This window comes from Monodon monoceros, unplaced genomic scaffold, assembly GCF_005190385.1.
Source record: "Monodon monoceros isolate NGI ecotype Baffin Bay Population unplaced genomic scaffold, NGI_Narwhal_1 Super_Scaffold_18, whole genome shotgun sequence".
Lineage (NCBI taxonomy): Eukaryota > Metazoa > Chordata > Mammalia > Artiodactyla > Monodontidae > Monodon > Monodon monoceros.
The window spans coordinates 152134809-152151296 of NW_021703774.1; the positions used below are offsets into that span (position 1 = coordinate 152134809).

Consider the following 16488-nt stretch of genomic DNA (forward strand, 5'->3'; position numbering starts at 1 on the left):
CCAAATGCAAAACAGACCTGTTCTGACAGAGTTCTCTTCCAAAAGCCACCAGATACCTGTATTCTGTGGGTGGGCGTGGGGACTGTGGGCTCCTGTCTAACCAGCAGGGTGCCCATTCTACCTCAGAGAGAGTCTTCTTGACTTCCCTCCTTTAGAGCCCAAGCACCAGTCATCAACTAATAAATAACAGATGTCATTCTAGCCTCCTGTTTGGCTGTTGCAAACTGCTTTCTTCCCTCTCCTATCAGGACCTCTGATCAGGGCAGAAGTGATCTTCTTCATTGCCACTGGTGAGCAATGAAAAGCTAAAAATAAGTAAATAAATAATGGGCACCTTAAATGAGAGAAATTTACCAAAACTAAACTTATGCTCCTAATAAACGCAAAACCCCTTATTTGAAGGTGTTTTTAACCTCTCTGCGCCTATTTTTCGTCAATAAAATGAGGATTTGGAACAGCTCTACCAATGGCAAAAAAAACTTAAAAGCGTTTACACAAACAGAAGGAGATTCCTCATCCTTACTTCAGCCATGTCCTAAAAACGGAATTAAGTGGTGAGGGTTAAACTTTTTTTTTTTTTTTGCAGTACGTGGGCCTCTCCCGTTGCAGAGCACCGGCTCCGAACGCGCAGGCTCAGCGGCCATGGCTCACGGGCCTAGCCGCTCCGCGGCATGTGGGATCTTCCCGGACTGGGGCACGAACCCGTGTCCCCTGCATCGGCAGGTGGACTCTCAACCACTGCACCACCAGGGAAGCCCGAGGGTTAAACTTTTTGCTTTTAGGGCTTCCCTGGTGGCGCAGTGGTTAACAATCTGCCTGCCAATGCAGGGGACACGGGTTCGAGCCCTGGTCTGGGGAAGATCCCACATGCTGGAGCAACTAAGTCCGTGCGCCACAACTACTAAGCCTGCGCTCTAGAGCCCGCAAGCCGCAACTACTGAGCCTGCGTGCCACAACTGCCGAAGCCCGCGTGCCTAGAGCCCGTGCTCCACAACAAGAGAAGCCACAGCAATGAGAAGCCTGCGCACCACAATGAAGAGTAGCCTCTGCTCGCCACAACTAAAGAAAGCCCGTGCACAGCAACGGAGACCTGACACAGCCAAAAATAAATTTATTTTAAAAAAAAATTTTTTTGCTTTTAAAAACGAATCATCCCTCCACTTCCATCCTATCAATTCTGAAATTTACTGTAGAAGAAATCATTTAAGATTCATAACATATTCTACCGCTTTATAAAAACCAGTGCATCTGCCTGAAAATAGCTGACCAGGGACTTGATTACTTACCTTCTGACTGTACTTAAACTATCACTTGCATGGGGGCAGTTCACCTACACCAAATTCAGGCAGCACCAACCTCACTTGGGAAAGAAGAGTTTCCAGAGTGAGTCAGGGCTCTGCAACAGACTCCGTCAGGCTGAGGGACACTGCCGCTAGCTTCTTTCCATCACACAGCCAGCAAGAGGTCACATTTCCTTCCGGCTCTTCAGAGACTGAATTAGTTTCTCTGTCCCAAAGACATGGCAAACTCCACCCCTTCCATCTTTCATTTTTTAAAGGAACAGGACCACTACTTCTCAGTAACTTGGAAAGGCAGGAAAAATTCAGTGAGATAGCTATTTTCCATATGGCACAGAATACAGCGTGCCACTAATTATTTCAGGCCTGATTTCCACAAAGGAACAGGAGTTTCATAAATGTTTCTCTTTGTGTTTTGTTTTTTGTAAAAAACACCAGAGAAAGATTGAATAATTTAAGATCAAAATGATGACAAACCTTTGCTGGGAAACCCCTTTATTCATTCTTTCCATCAAACTGCTGTTTCTCCCCCAATCAGAAATAAAAACATATGAAAATCTTAAGATAGCTGGGATATTATGTAATAGTCACAGAAAGCAACATAATTTAATCAATCAATGCTGGAAAATTCTGAAAAATACACACAAGTAATAAACTTAGGTCTCAAGCCACCAGTCTGAAAAAAGCTAGTAAAAGAAAATATATGCAAGCAACTTTACACACCTATTTCTTCTATTATAAGTATACGTCCTACAAGGTGGTAAACTCAACTTCATCTGCCTGCACCGTGTTTTAAATATACGGTTTATCTAACAGCAAAAGGAAGTGACTTGGAATAAGAAAGGCATTCTGGGGGACTTTAAGGAAGTAACAGTCTTTGTAGATTTCAGTTTATTCATTTGTTAAAGGTGGTTAATACCGAACATACAACTTAACTTCTAAAGTTTCAGGGGACTTCCCTGGTTGTCCAGTGGCTAAGACTCCACACTCCCAATGCAGCGGGCCTGGGTTCAATCCCTAGTCAGGGAACTAGATCCCACATGCCGCAACTAAAAGTTCACATGCCACAACTAAAAAAAGAAAGATCCTGCATGCCACAACGAAAAGATCCCGTGTACCGCAACGAAGACCTGGCGCAGCCAAACAAACAAACAAATAAAGTTTCAGCTTAGTAGACTGGGCTTCATGAACATAAATAGGACTTCGCACCAAGCGCTGGTTACTGGAAAGGTAAATACACAATCATTTCACAATTTTTTAAATAGTTTTGCTTTCTCATTAAAGCAGGTTTCACAATCTCTGTACTTTACGTTGGTAAGATTATTGTTGAGTATACTCTCCCAAAAAATATCATGGCCCAACAAGTACCGAGAGCATGTTTCTGTTCATTCTATCAGATTTTAATGAATACTTACTCCATACTAAGTACTCTGCTGGATGCAGAAAACAAGAAAATCCTGTTGTAATTATAGGTAGAAAATATCTTTTCAGGCTCATAATGTGACTTGGGAAGTTTTCTTTTGCTTGTACTAAAGTAAGAAAGGAGGTCACTAGTTTTGAAATCTTTTCCAAGTCATATCCCCTCCCTGAATTGAAGTTTTATGTGTTAAAAATAGGGCTTACAAAAAAAAAAAATAGGGCTTACACTTTAGTTAGTAACAGTGTATCAATACTGGTTCATTAATTGTGACAAATGTACCATTCTAGTGTAAGATGTTAATAATAGAAGAAATTGGGCATAGGGACTATAGGGACTGTTACAGGTTAAACTGTGCCTCCCTAACCCTAAAATGTATATACTGAAGTCCTAACACCAAGCACCTCAGAAAGTGACCTCATTTGGAGACAGGGTCTTTACAGATATGACTGGTATCCTTATAAAAGGGGAAATCTGGACACAGAGATATGTGGCGAGAAGACGACATGAAGAGAAATAGAAGACAGCCATCTAATACAAGCCGACGAGCGAGACCTTGGAAGAGACCCTTCCCTCACAGGTCTCAGAAGGAACCAATCCTGCCAACCTCTTTTTTTAATATATATATAAATTTTTTTTTTTTGGTTGCATTGGGTCTTCGTTGCTGTGCGCGCGCTTCCTCTAGTTGTGGCGAGTGGGGGCTACTCTTAGTTGCAGTGCACGGGCTTCTCACTGCAGTGGCTTCTCTTGTTGCGGAGCACGGGATCTAGGCACATGGGCTTCAGTACTTGTGGCACATGGGCTCAGTAGTTGTGGCTCGCAAGCTCTAGAGCACAGGCTTAGCAGTTGTGGCGCACGGACTCAGTTGCTCCGCGATATGTGGGATCTTCCCAGACCAGGGCTCGAACCCGTGTCCCCTGCATTGGCAGGCAGATTCTTAACCACTGTGCCACCAGGGAAGCCCCTGCCAACCTCTTGATTTTTGTACTTCTAGCCTTCAGATCTGTGGGGTGATATACTGCTGTTGCTTAAGCCACCCAGTTTGTCATACTTTGTTATGGCAGCCCTAGCAAACTAATACAGGAATTCTGTACAATCCTTGCAATTTTCTGTAAATCTTATTCTCAAACAAAAAGTTTATTAAAAAAAAAAAAAGACAGGGGTAATGGTGCCCACATCTCACAATTATGAGAAGACCAAAGTAGATAGATAATTGGGAAATCCCTGCTCAGCGGAAAGAGAATCCATAATCCCAATACACGGTAAGCAAACAGCTAGGACTAGAATCCAGGTTTCATTTAGTGTTTTCCATAATATAATGTTATTTCAAGATGGGCATATAAAAGTGGGTGTAAGTGAGGGAATATGCTGAAGCAAATTATCATTCTGAAATGCCCTGTCCCAAAGGAAGAGAACCTTAGAGAGTCACTTTATAATACTGGGCTAGGTTCTGCAGTGAGTAGTGGCTTTGGCACCAAAAAAATAATTGGGTTCAAATCTTGGCTCCTCCACCCATTAGCTGGACAAGATACTTACTCTCTCAATCTTCCAAACATGACCTACACCTCATAAGACCGCCACAGGAATTAAAAAGTGTACATAAACTGCCTGCCATTCAACATGTGACTTCACACCTTAAGCTATGTTTAGCTACAACCCTAGAGTGGTGAGAGGGAGATATTTAGGAACTTCTCCGAGAGCAAACAGATTTCACCACTGATTCTATTTCCCTGCTGTCAGTAAGCAATCAGATATCTTCCTACACAGAACAATAATGTGTTTTATAACTTTATTAGCTGAACTGGCATGTGTTGCACTGAAGAGGTGCAGAAAAGCAAAAAAAGGTCAAATTCTAGGGTCCTGACCTTTGTAGAATAAATCCCTTTGCTGCTGGATGGTAGCAGGGAAAAATCAACAGCAAACTGAGGGGCCTTTCATTTAGAACTTACTCATCTAATATTCCCAATGTAGGCAACTTGTGGTATCTTCTCCTGAGAATTTGCTCAATGGGTGTCTATTAGGCTCAGGATCATCTATGCAATTAACCTTTCATCATTAGAGAAATAGAATGAACAGCACAGACAGCAACTTAAATAATCTTCGATTCACCCCAGAGGCTCCTCTCCTATATCCCTAGGGTAGGCTGACGGCAATTTTAGTTACTGTTTTAAATGTGTTACCATTGGGGAATATATCCTTCCCATTTTTTAGAGGAACTCTCAGCTTTCCTGACTTAATAAAGATACTACCGGCTATGTTAACTAATCACCTATGGCCTCCTCCCAGCTCTCATTATGATAAACCTTTTTAAAAACTAAGTTTAACAGCCAATCATCACACAACTGTTTTTTTAATTAAGTTATTATTACTAAGACCTTGGGCTGAACCAGTGGAATATACTGCAATCACCTACAGAGCTTTTTAAAAAGTCCATCTATCAAGATTATTATTCAGGAAACCAGGACAGGAATTCCGATCCACTGGTTTACAGACATTCTTTACAGATTCCAAGGACTAGGACTGTTTTCTCTCTTCATCCCACCATCGATACACAGAAAGCCACTGCTTACACGGAGTTGTACATAAAGCTTGTTCTACATAAAGTCTGTTTACAACTCTCTTAGGAGATAAGTTGTTTGACATCTTTTATAGACGTTAGCCTTTTGGGGATAAAATGAGCTTCCCCAAACAAGTCTATCACACAGAGGTTTAGAAGAGGGAAAAATGTATGTTTTTAAATTTATCTCCTTATTTGTTAAACTATCACTGCTTTGAATGATGTTCACAACATGGCAGGGTTTTCAATAACTTTCAATAACTAGATCATATCTATTTATCCATTCCTTCAGAAGTATGAACCCTAAGAGCTGCAGTGTCCCATACACATGTAGCTACCATGCACCTGAAATGTGGCTGGCCTGAACTGGGATGAGCTGTAGGTATAAAATACAGGATTTCAAAGACTTAGTACAAAACTCAGAATGTAAAATACTTCATTAAGGATTTTTAATATTAATTACACGTTGAAATAAGAATGTGTTGGATATATTAAATTACATTAAAATAAATTTCATCTGCTTCTTTTTATTTATTTTCTTAATGTGGATGCTAGGAAATTTGAAATGACATGTGGCTCACACTGGACTTCTCTTGGATAGCACTTTCCTAAAGGACAACAATGATTATGTCTTTTCAAATGCTCAAGTTCTGAACCTTATCCAATATTAGTCACTTTTAAGTTCATCATTTACTTTTGCAGTTTCTAGTCTTCATCCACTAAGACTTTCCTGTTGAGATAACCACCTGATGTCTTTCCATTTATATCTACACTTAACCAGATAAGGGGAAAAAAAAGAGATGTCTTAAATACGCACACAACTCTACATAAGAAACCAAAAATAATTTCAAGATCTGCTATCATTCTGGACCTTACCAGTCACCTGAGTCTACAAAAGAAATCAAGAACCCAACCTTTTGCTTCTAAATCTAAAACGAATTCATTAAGGCACTATTCAAAGCTATCTAAATTTAGAGACCACTCAACTACCCCAAGCGCAGATAGATCCAGACACTGAACCAGAACTCAGTTCAGATACATATGATCAGTGCAACTCCCCTCTCTGGCTCATAAGGAACAGCAATATTAACTACATAGACAAATAGGTCTGATTCTTTTCTGTAACATCTTGTATTTGTTTGTTTGTTTTTAAAGGAACAAAACTGAATTCATCAGATTTATATATGAAAGCTCCAGCCTGCCATAATTTCAACATTCTAAATGATCTGACTCCTGCCTACTTTTCCAACATCATCTCAAACCACTCTCTCCCGAATCAATCACTCTACCGGAGTCACAAAGGCCTTCTTTCTGTTCCTTGAACACTTAAAAGCATTTATAGTCTCAGCACCTTTATACTTGCAGTTCTCACTACATGAACAAACACCCTTCTGCAGTCTAAAGCATGGCTGGCTCCTTTCTCATCCTTCAGATCTCAGCTTGTCACCTAACTCGAAAAGGTACTCCTTGGCATTCTACCTAACGACACCTCACTGTTATCTTGTAGTCAAATTTCTTTCCTACACTTAGGAAATCTGAAACTATCGTATTTGCCTTCCCAAACTAGAATGTAAGCTCCTCAAGAATGGGGGTCCTGGGGCTTCCCTGGTGGCGCAGTGGTTGAGAGTCCGCCTGCCGATGCAGGGTACGCGGGTTCGTGCCCCGGTCCGGGAGGATCCCATACGCCACGGAGCGGCTGGGCCTGTGAGCCATGGCCACTGGGCCTGCGCGTCCAGAGCCTGTGCTGCACAACGGGAGAGGCCACAACAACGTACAGCAAAAAAAAAGAATGGGGGTCCTGTTTGTCTTGCTCAGTGCCAGTTATCCCTAGCAACAGAGAACAGGCACAGTAACAAGCACTCAAGCGTCTACTGACTGAATTAATCAAAAATATCAAAAGCAGCTTTAAAAGACAAAGGATCTTAGAGGGGAAAATCCAGTATACTTATTTTTTAAATTATGCAACTGGCTTCCTATGTACATGTCCTTCTAGTGTTTGTTTTCTAGCTTCCAATACTTAAGTCTCTTGAAGAACTGTCATAGTTCCACATGGTGAAAAATAAGAAGTATGGAAATATCAATTGTATTTTGCTTGCTGAGTCTGGAGAGAGAAGAAGCGCTTGTTATCACTAAGTATTTAAAGATGAAATAAGGCAACAATAATAAAAACACTGAGTATTAGTGAATAGTTGGGACAACTGATTAATGACTTAATACAAAATGTTAGATTCCTTCTTCTTACCATTAACAAAACCAAAAAAAGGTAGGAAAAATCATCAGGATGATGATGATGTGATAACAACATCCCAGCTGCCTAGAGCACATGTTCAGAATGAAGCAGATTAGAAAATATCTCTAAGGGGACTTCCCTGGTGGTGCAGTGGTTAGGACCCTGCGCTCCCAATGCAAGGGGCCTGGGTTCAATCCCTGGTCGGGTAACTAGATCCCACATGCATGCCGCAACTAAGTGTTCGCATGCCACAACTAAGGAGCTGGTGAGCCACAACTAAAAGGAGCCCTCAAGCCGCAACTAAGGAGCCCACATGCCACAAGACCAGGTGCAACCAAATAAATAAATAAATATTTTTTAAAAAAATCTCTAAGATAAAATTTATAATATAACCAAAATGCTTAAAGTATTGAGGAAGAATTTACACTTATGGGTAGAGTTTAGAAAGAAATTACTGATAAGAACATAGAAACTAAACAAAGCAGACCAGAAAAAGATAATTACTAACAACAGAGAAAACAAAAACTTGTACAGAAAAAAAAAATTAACCATACCATACGACATTTGTCTGTGAACAAGCTATACATAACCTTAATATTGTTAACAGTGAATACTGCTCTAACCAAAATTCAATTACAACCAGAGTGACAATAAATGTGGACATGTGAGGTGGTCAGAGAATTCTACCACTATCCAAAGTAGAAAGTTAACAGATAATACCCAAAACTGAAAAATCTATAAGTAGCAAAATAAGCTTATTATTTTAGAGGTAATACCAAAAGAAACAGTAAAGAGTTGGAAATGACTGCTTCTAGGGACTGAAAAAGGGGCGGGAGGGACTGTTTTTCATAAAAAGCCCTGTGGAGCTGATGGTCTGACATGACTACGTATAGGGTTTTTGTACATGTATTAATGAAAAGTAAAACAAAAAAGGTTTAAATAAATATATAAAATGTTTTTTAAAATTTGAGAAGAAACTGTACTATGGGGGGAAATCAACTGTATGCATAAATTTACTCATGTCCATCACACAGTTACCTAACACACGGAAAAATGAGAGAAAAGCCTAAATGTTTACCAAAAAGGAACTAGTTAGATAAATTATATGGTACATCCAATGATGAAATGCCATGAGTCATTTAAAAATGCAAACAGAGAAAACTTTTCTTGTTAACAAGAACCAAGTGACAAAAAACACAACTCCAATTTTGATTATATACACACATATCAGAGTAACATATGCATGACAAGGGACTGTTCACCGAACTATTAACAGTGACTGTATATGTGTCAAGTTTATGGCTGATCTTTTTCAGTATGTCCAAGTGAATAAACATATGTTATTTAAAAACTCAGAAGTTAGTTAAAATAAGAAAGTAACTGCTGATTCTACAACTTGGGATGGAATCAGAGAGGAGAGCGGCTACTTTATCAGCCTATTTCAGTTTTTTAAACTGAAAGATAAATATTGTTTAATAAGAACCCAGAACTTCTATTAAGGAATCTTCTGCATAAACAACGTAAGACTGGCTCTGTAAGCCAACGAAGTTATTATTAGTTCCTTTTACCACCATGCATTTACCTTATTTGAACAATGATTCGACTTGCACCAGACCCCAAACAGACACTACCTCAAAGAATACTGGCAGTGCCGCGCTGGCTTCTCCAATTTACAAAGTCAGGATACAACTCTGGAATGAGAAGAAATAAGCAGTGATAAAATAGCTACCCAAACCTTGCAGATCACATCTTGAAATACAGATGCTTGGAATCTATAAGCAGAAACTCTCCTCTAGCCCTCAACTTAACTCCAAGTGAACACAGGATTCTCTCCCAAAGTATACTGGCCTGAGGGTCTCTCATACTCATTTTCATCCACCCAACCTCCTATAGTAAGGTTGGAAAGTATGGAAAGCTAAAACCTTCCTCTTGTAACGTGATACTTTCACTGGCAATATTTCAGGTGCTATGGTTTGCATTATACAAGTTTAATTTGCAAACTCCATAATTCAACCTGGAGAATAACTTCAGAAGAATCAGATGCTTGAAACAAAAAACTTTCAAGTATGCTGAACTAAATTTAACAAATACATTTCAAGTTAAACTAACTCCCCACACTCATCCCTCAAAGCACAAAAAAACCCTTCAGATCCAGTTGTTCAAATATTCCCAGATCCAAATACTACTAACATGGCCACATAGCAAAGCAATGTAGTATTATCCCAAACAAACAGGAAAACAAAGTTCCAAGATCAGCAAGCTCAGTATGTACTTAACGTCCTCACTCCTAGATTAAAGTTTTTTCGTTCATTCATAATACTGTAAAGTAGGAAGGCACCTAAGAATTACATAATCTGAAAGTGCAGTCTTGACATTAATCTTCTCTTTTTTCACTTATTCATTGACTCAATCAAGGATACCCACCTTAGCTTTCTCTGAACCTGTGGTTTGCACATAGCTGAATCCTTGCCTATTTAGCCAGGAGAGAAGAGAATGCACTTCCTTAAGCTATAATCTCTCAGTAGTGGGGAGCCCTCAACTCCCCTCTCAGCAAACTCCTACTCATTCTTACGAGGCCCTCCTTCCCCAGCAAGCTGTCCCTGGCTCACCCAGGCTGGGTTAAGTATTGCTTCTCTGTTACCCTTGACATGGTTCTCCTTACACGCATATCATTATGTCTGTTAATATGTCAACTTACCTCACAAGGCTGCAAACTCTATATACACTGATATGTGTCCACTGAATAAACTGAACACACAAGCAATAAACTCTTGACCTATATACCAAAGGTTATCAGGTAATTAACATTACAAAGAGGCAACAAAAACCTACTGTTAAAACTAAGACTTATCCAGATGAAATTACTATTCAGTCAGACCATTTGGCAAATTAATGACAATGTTGGTATATATTCTCTTAGTTGATAAATAGCAAAAATACAGCACTTACAAAAACTCATTCTTTCACAATACTTTTGCATATATTCTTGCAAGTCATTCTGGGAATTCATCCTAGGTTTCATCAACCGAAACTTTCCCTGTTTCTAACTGCAGAGGCACAGGGGCTCATGACACCGGTCAGCTTGAGGGAACCCCCGATGACTGCTACAAAACTGGGAACCGCTTACTCTACAATGCTCTGATTAAAGAACTATTCCAATACATCCACCTTTAAAATTCTAGCCAGTTAACAAACACACACACACACAATCTTCCTTTTTCTACCCCATCATGTTTCTTCCCTATTAATTAACCTCTTTGACACTGGCAAGAATTTTCTCATCGCAACAAATCTTCAATTTTCCATTGTTGCAATGGGTGGAGAAGCAAATCTGAGGCTCTGGCTCTTAGTTATTCTATGACAGCAAGGAGACACCTGAAGCCCTAAGTCGCCTGCCACCAATTTTTATGCACCCCCAAACTTGTCCTGCTTGAGTCATCGGGACAGTGATAGGCGTGCTTTTCAGCCTCATTCTCCCGACCTGCCTTTCGTCAGAGTATATTAGCAAGGACACCACAGCACTACCAACAATGTATCTTTTTCCCTTCTACACAATTTCCATTTTAACTGTCCACTTACTTCAACAAAAAATTTATTAAGTACCTACTACATTGCCAGGCACTATTTTTAGGCAACAGAGATTCAGCAATTAAAAATTTCCTCAGGGACTTCCCTGGTGGCCCAGTGGTTAAGAATCTGCCTGCCAATGCAGGAGATATGGGTTTCATCCCTGGTCCGGGAAGGTCCCACATGCCTTGGAACAACTAAGCCCGCGAGCCACACCTACTGAGCGTGCGTGCCACAACTACTGAAGCCCACACGCCTAGAGCCTGTGCTCTACAATGAGAGAAGAGAAGCCACCTCGATGAGAAGCCAGCGCACCACAACGAAGAGTAGCCCCCGCTCACCGCAACTAGAGAAAGCTGGCGCACAGCAACGAACAACCCAACACAGGCAAAAATAAATAAATTTTTAAAATATCTCTTCATTCCTGGAGCTTACATTCTAAGGGGCAGATGGGAGCACATGAGGAATAAGAGTTACTCTTTTATGTACTGTGGCCAGAGAAGGCAAAGATTAACAGAAACAGTATGCTGTACTTTATCTGAAGGCAAAAGGGACCAAATAGAGGAAAGAGCAAGTGCAAAGACCCTGCGGAGGGAACATGCCTGGTGTATCTGAGGAAGACAGAAAAACAGAGTGGCTGCAATGCCAACAGTTTCCAGGGAACAGCTGGAAGATCAGGTCAGAGACATGGGTGAATGGAAAGGGCCTTGCAAGCCATCGTAAGGACTTTGGCTTTCCTACAGGTTATGTAGGCAGCCACAGCACTGTTTTGAGCAGAGGAGTAAGGACCAGAATCACGTTCTAAAAGGATCTTGGCTGCTGAGTGAAGAACAGACCTTAACAGGGCAAGAGCAGAAGAAATTGTTAGATATTGCCTACAATTATGCAGGAAAAGGACGGCAGTGGCTTAGACTAGAGTGCAGCTCAGGATGCCCCCATGTTCCATACACTATACCTTACGTAACAACATAGTTCCTAAATCCAAACAGTGAGCACTAACATTCTAAGTTTTTACTTCCTACAGTTAAAGCATTTTTACTTCCTACAGTTAAAGATTTGAAATGTTTTTTCGTATCTCACCTCAAGCACCCCTGATAATCTTTTATTGAGAAATACAGAAGATAAGGAAGCACAAAGATGACCTTGTCTGCTCCTATGAACCTGAGGTTAAAGCTAATCCTTTAAACCACCAGGCAGGGACTTCCCTGGAGGTCCAGCTGTTAAGAATCCGCCTTCCAGTGCAGGGGACGCAGGTTCAATCCCTGGTCGGGGAACTAAGATCCCGCATGCTGCACTGCACAGCCAAAAAAAGAAAAAGACCACAAGGCACATGATGCTTCTACAATACTTAAGGACTAATGTGTCTACTTTCAAAATCAAGTTGAATAAAAGTGAACAAAAGGGCTTCCCTGGTGGCACAGTGGTTAGGAATCCACCTTCCAATGCAGGGTACATGGGTTCGAGCCCTGGTCTGGAAGATCCCACATGCTGCGGAGCAACAAAGCCCACACGCCACAACTACTGAGCCTGTGCTCTAGAGCCCGTGAGCCACAACTACTGAAGCCCGCATGCCTAGAGCCCGTGCTCCACAACAAGAGAAGCCACTGCAATGAGAAGCCCGCGCGCCGCAACAGAGTAGCCCCCGCCTGCTGCAACTAGAGAAAGCCCACGTGCAGCAACTAAGACCCAAAACAGCCAAAAATAAATAAATAAATCTTAAAAATAAATAAATAAATAAAAATAAAAAGCATTTCAAGTACCATGTATTCTGTCATATCACACATGGAGCGTGGGTGCTTTTTTTTAATCCAATTAGATGGCAACACATTGTGTTTACTATGAAAAGACACCATAGCTATGCCAAGAACACAGTATGTGTCAACATTACCAAACTAAGCACTCACACAATATTCCCAACTCACAACTCACAACTGCTGGAAATTTTTTAAAAATTTAAAACAGAGTATCTTATCACAACAGAAAACCTTCATAAAAACAAAATAAAAATAAGGCTACAACCAAAGTAAGTTTCTGAGTGTTGTATCTGTTAGCATAAGGAGGGAAGTCGTTTATCTATAGTGAGTTAATTAAATTATGTTTGACTGCAAGAGCCTAAAAAATGTGTCTCGAGAAAATGAACTTGTTTAAGACTATTTGCCTTTTGATTTGAAGGGTTGAGGACAATGGGAGCAATATAAGTAGTCAATTAAACAATAGGGCAGGTGGAGAGGAAGGGTGCTAACCTAAGTTAACTATGGAAATAAGTGAAATGAGAAGATAAAAAGCAAAAGGAATTGCATATAACCACTGTGTTCTACTTGTTGAAGTTTTCTAGTTGTAAAGCTGTTAAAGGGTACAGGTTAACAATCCTGAAACCACTACACTACATGTATACTGGAACTAATGAGTAAATGGATGGCAAATGGTGAGAGCCAAGTTTCTCACTGTTGGGAGAGGGAGATTATAGATAAAAAAGGAAGAGACTAGAATGATCAGTGAGGTACTGGATTAGAGTTGGAGATATCAGTAATTCATGTCCAGCTTAATACAGATACAAATGAAAATATGTAGAAATAAGAAATACTTAGATATTTCTGTAAGTATATGGAATATATGTTAGTATACAGATGTATTTCCTTGCTTTGTCAGCTGAGAAGATGTGGAAGGAATAACCCTCCAGTAGCAATGTGCACACCTAGCACCCAGATCTTGATTTCTAATACCATTCTCCAATAAAAGAAACCAGGGCCCCTTCGAGAAATGGCTGAATCTAGGGCTGGGGGAGGGGATTCACAGTATGAGCTTGGGAGTATCTTATAGTGCCAGAAAGTGAGGAAGTGCTAAACAACAACAACAAAAAACACCACCACACACAATAAAGGGGGTATGTCAAAAGGACACTCCCGTCCAACTGAAAGAGCTCTCAATAGTAAAAATCAAAAAATTAGAACAGGGCTTCCCTGGTGGCGCAGTGGTTGAGAATCTGCCTGCCGATGCAGGGGACACGGGTTCACGCCCCGGTCCGGGAAGATCCCACATGCAGCAGAGCGGCTGGGCCCGTGAGCCATGGCCGCTGAGCCTACGCGTCCGGAGCCTGTGCTCCGCAACGGCAGAGGCCACAACAGTGAGAGGCCCGAGTACCGCAAAAAAAAAAAAAAAAAAAGAACAAAATAAAGTACTGGATTATAACAAAAATACCCATGAGTCCATATTGATATAAATAAGTGACTGAATAAATAAATGGATGAGAAAAGACCAAACTCCCAGGCAGAAGAATTACAAATAATTTATGTATATACGCCACCCTCAAGGAGGTGGACTATAACTCTCCACTCCTTAAATGGACGTGGGTATGTCTAGCGATTTTCTTCCAAAGAGTACACACTGTGGCAGGGAGGGGAGGGAGTAATTTTTTGGAGAAACCTAGCCAGATAATCACAGCTAAACAAGAAGTCACACTGATCACATGTATTCCTTGATACGACATGGCACTTTACCTCTGTGTTCCTTCTCCCCCAAATCCATAACACTATTATAAATCATTAGAAAAATATTAGACAAATCCCAATTGAGGGACATTCTACAATACAGCTAACGAGTACTCCTCAAAACTGTCAAGGTCCCCAAAAATAAGTGTGAGAAATTGTCACAGCCAAGAGAAGCCTAAGGAGACACAACAACTTAATGTATATCCTAGATGAGATCCTGGAACAGAAAAAGGACATTAGGTAAAAACTAAGGAAATCTGGGGACTTCCCCTGGTGGTCCAGTGGTTAAGACTCTGTGCTTCCACTGCAGGGAGCATGGGTTCGATCCCTGGTCAGGGAACTAAAGATCCCACATGCCTCACTGTACAGCCAAAAAAATTTTTTTAATTAAAAATTAAAAAAAAAAAGGGCTTCCCTGGTGGCACAGTGATTGAGAGTCCGCCTGCCGATGCAGGGGACACCGGTTCATGCCCCGGTCCAGGGGATCCCACATGCCGCAGAGCGGCTGGGCCCATGAGCCATGACTGCTGAGCCTGCGCTCCGCAACAGGAGAGGCCACGACAGTGAGAGGCCTGCGTACCTCAAAAAAAAAAAAAAAAAGCCTAAGGAAATCTGAATAAAGTATGAATTTTAGTTAGTAAGAATATACCAAATAAAAGGAATCCAAATAGGAAAAGAAGTAGTAAAGCTGTCACTGTTTGCAGATGACATGATAGTATACATAGAGAATCCTAAAGATGCTACCAGAAAACTACTAGAGCTAATCAATGAATTTGGTAAAGTAGCAGGATACAAAATTAATGCACAGAAATCTCTGACATTCCTATACACTAACGATGAAAAATCTGAAAGTGAAATCAAGAAAACACTCCTATTTACCATTGCAACAAAAAGAATAAAATATCTAGGAATAAACCTACCTAAGGAGACAAAAGACCTGAATGCAGAAAATTATAAGACACTGATCAAATTAAAGATGATACAAATAGATGGAGAGATATACCATGTTCTTGGATTGGAAGAATCAACATTGTGAAAATGACTCTACTACCCAAAGCAATCTATAGATTCAATGCAATCCCTATCAAACTACCACTGGCATTTTTCACAGAACTAGAACAAAAAATTTCACAATTTCTATGGAAACACAAAAGACCCCGAATAGCCAAAGCAATCTTGAGAACGAAAAACGGAGCTGGAAGAATCAGGCTCCCTGACTTCAGACTATACTACAAAGCTACAGTAATCAAGACAGTATGGTACTGGCACAAAAACAGAAAGACAGATCAATGGAACAGGATAGAAAGCCCAGAGATAAACCCACGCACATATGGTCACCTTATCTTTGATAAAGGAGACAGGAATGTACAGTGGAGAAAGGACAGCCTCTTCAATAAGTGGTGCTGGGAAAACTGGACAGGTACATGTAAAAGTATGAGATTAGATCACTCCCTAACACCATACACAAAAATAAGCTCAAAATGGATTAAAGACCTAAATGTAAGGCCAGAAACTATCAAACTCTTAGAGGAAAACATAGGCAGAACACTCTATGACATAAATCACAGCAAGATCCTTTTTGACCCACCTCCTAGAGAAATGGAAATAAAAACAAAAATAAACAAATGGGACCTAATGAAACTTCAAAGCTTTTGCACAGCAAAGGAAACCATAAACAAGACCAAAAGACAACCCTCAGAATGGGAGAAAATATTTGCAAATGAAGCAACTGACAAAGGATTAATCTCCAAAATTTACAAACAGCTCATGCAGCTCAATAACAAAAAGACAAACAATCCAATCCAAAAATGGGCAGAAGACCTAAACAGACATTTCTCCAAAGAAGATATACAGACTGCCAACAAACACATGAAAGAATGCTCAACATCATTAATCATTAGAGAAATGCAAATCAAAACTACAATGAGATA

At 40.5% G+C, this 16488-nt stretch overlaps 1 protein-coding gene across 6 annotated transcripts in view; it reads right to left on the reverse strand.

Moving 5' to 3' along the window:
* The window catches only part of THRAP3 (thyroid hormone receptor associated protein 3), a 74005-nt gene that overhangs the window by 35922 nt on the left and 21595 nt on the right, over window positions 1-16488 (reverse strand). For 5 of the 6 annotated variants that reach the window (XM_029230911.1, XM_029230912.1, XM_029230910.1 and 2 more), the window contains one exon: window positions 9085-9193. The gene's annotated coding sequence lies outside the window, so the exon portion shown is untranslated. The remainder of the gene's footprint in view (window positions 1-9084; window positions 9194-16488) is intronic. The other variant, XM_029230915.1, reaches the window with a different exon arrangement.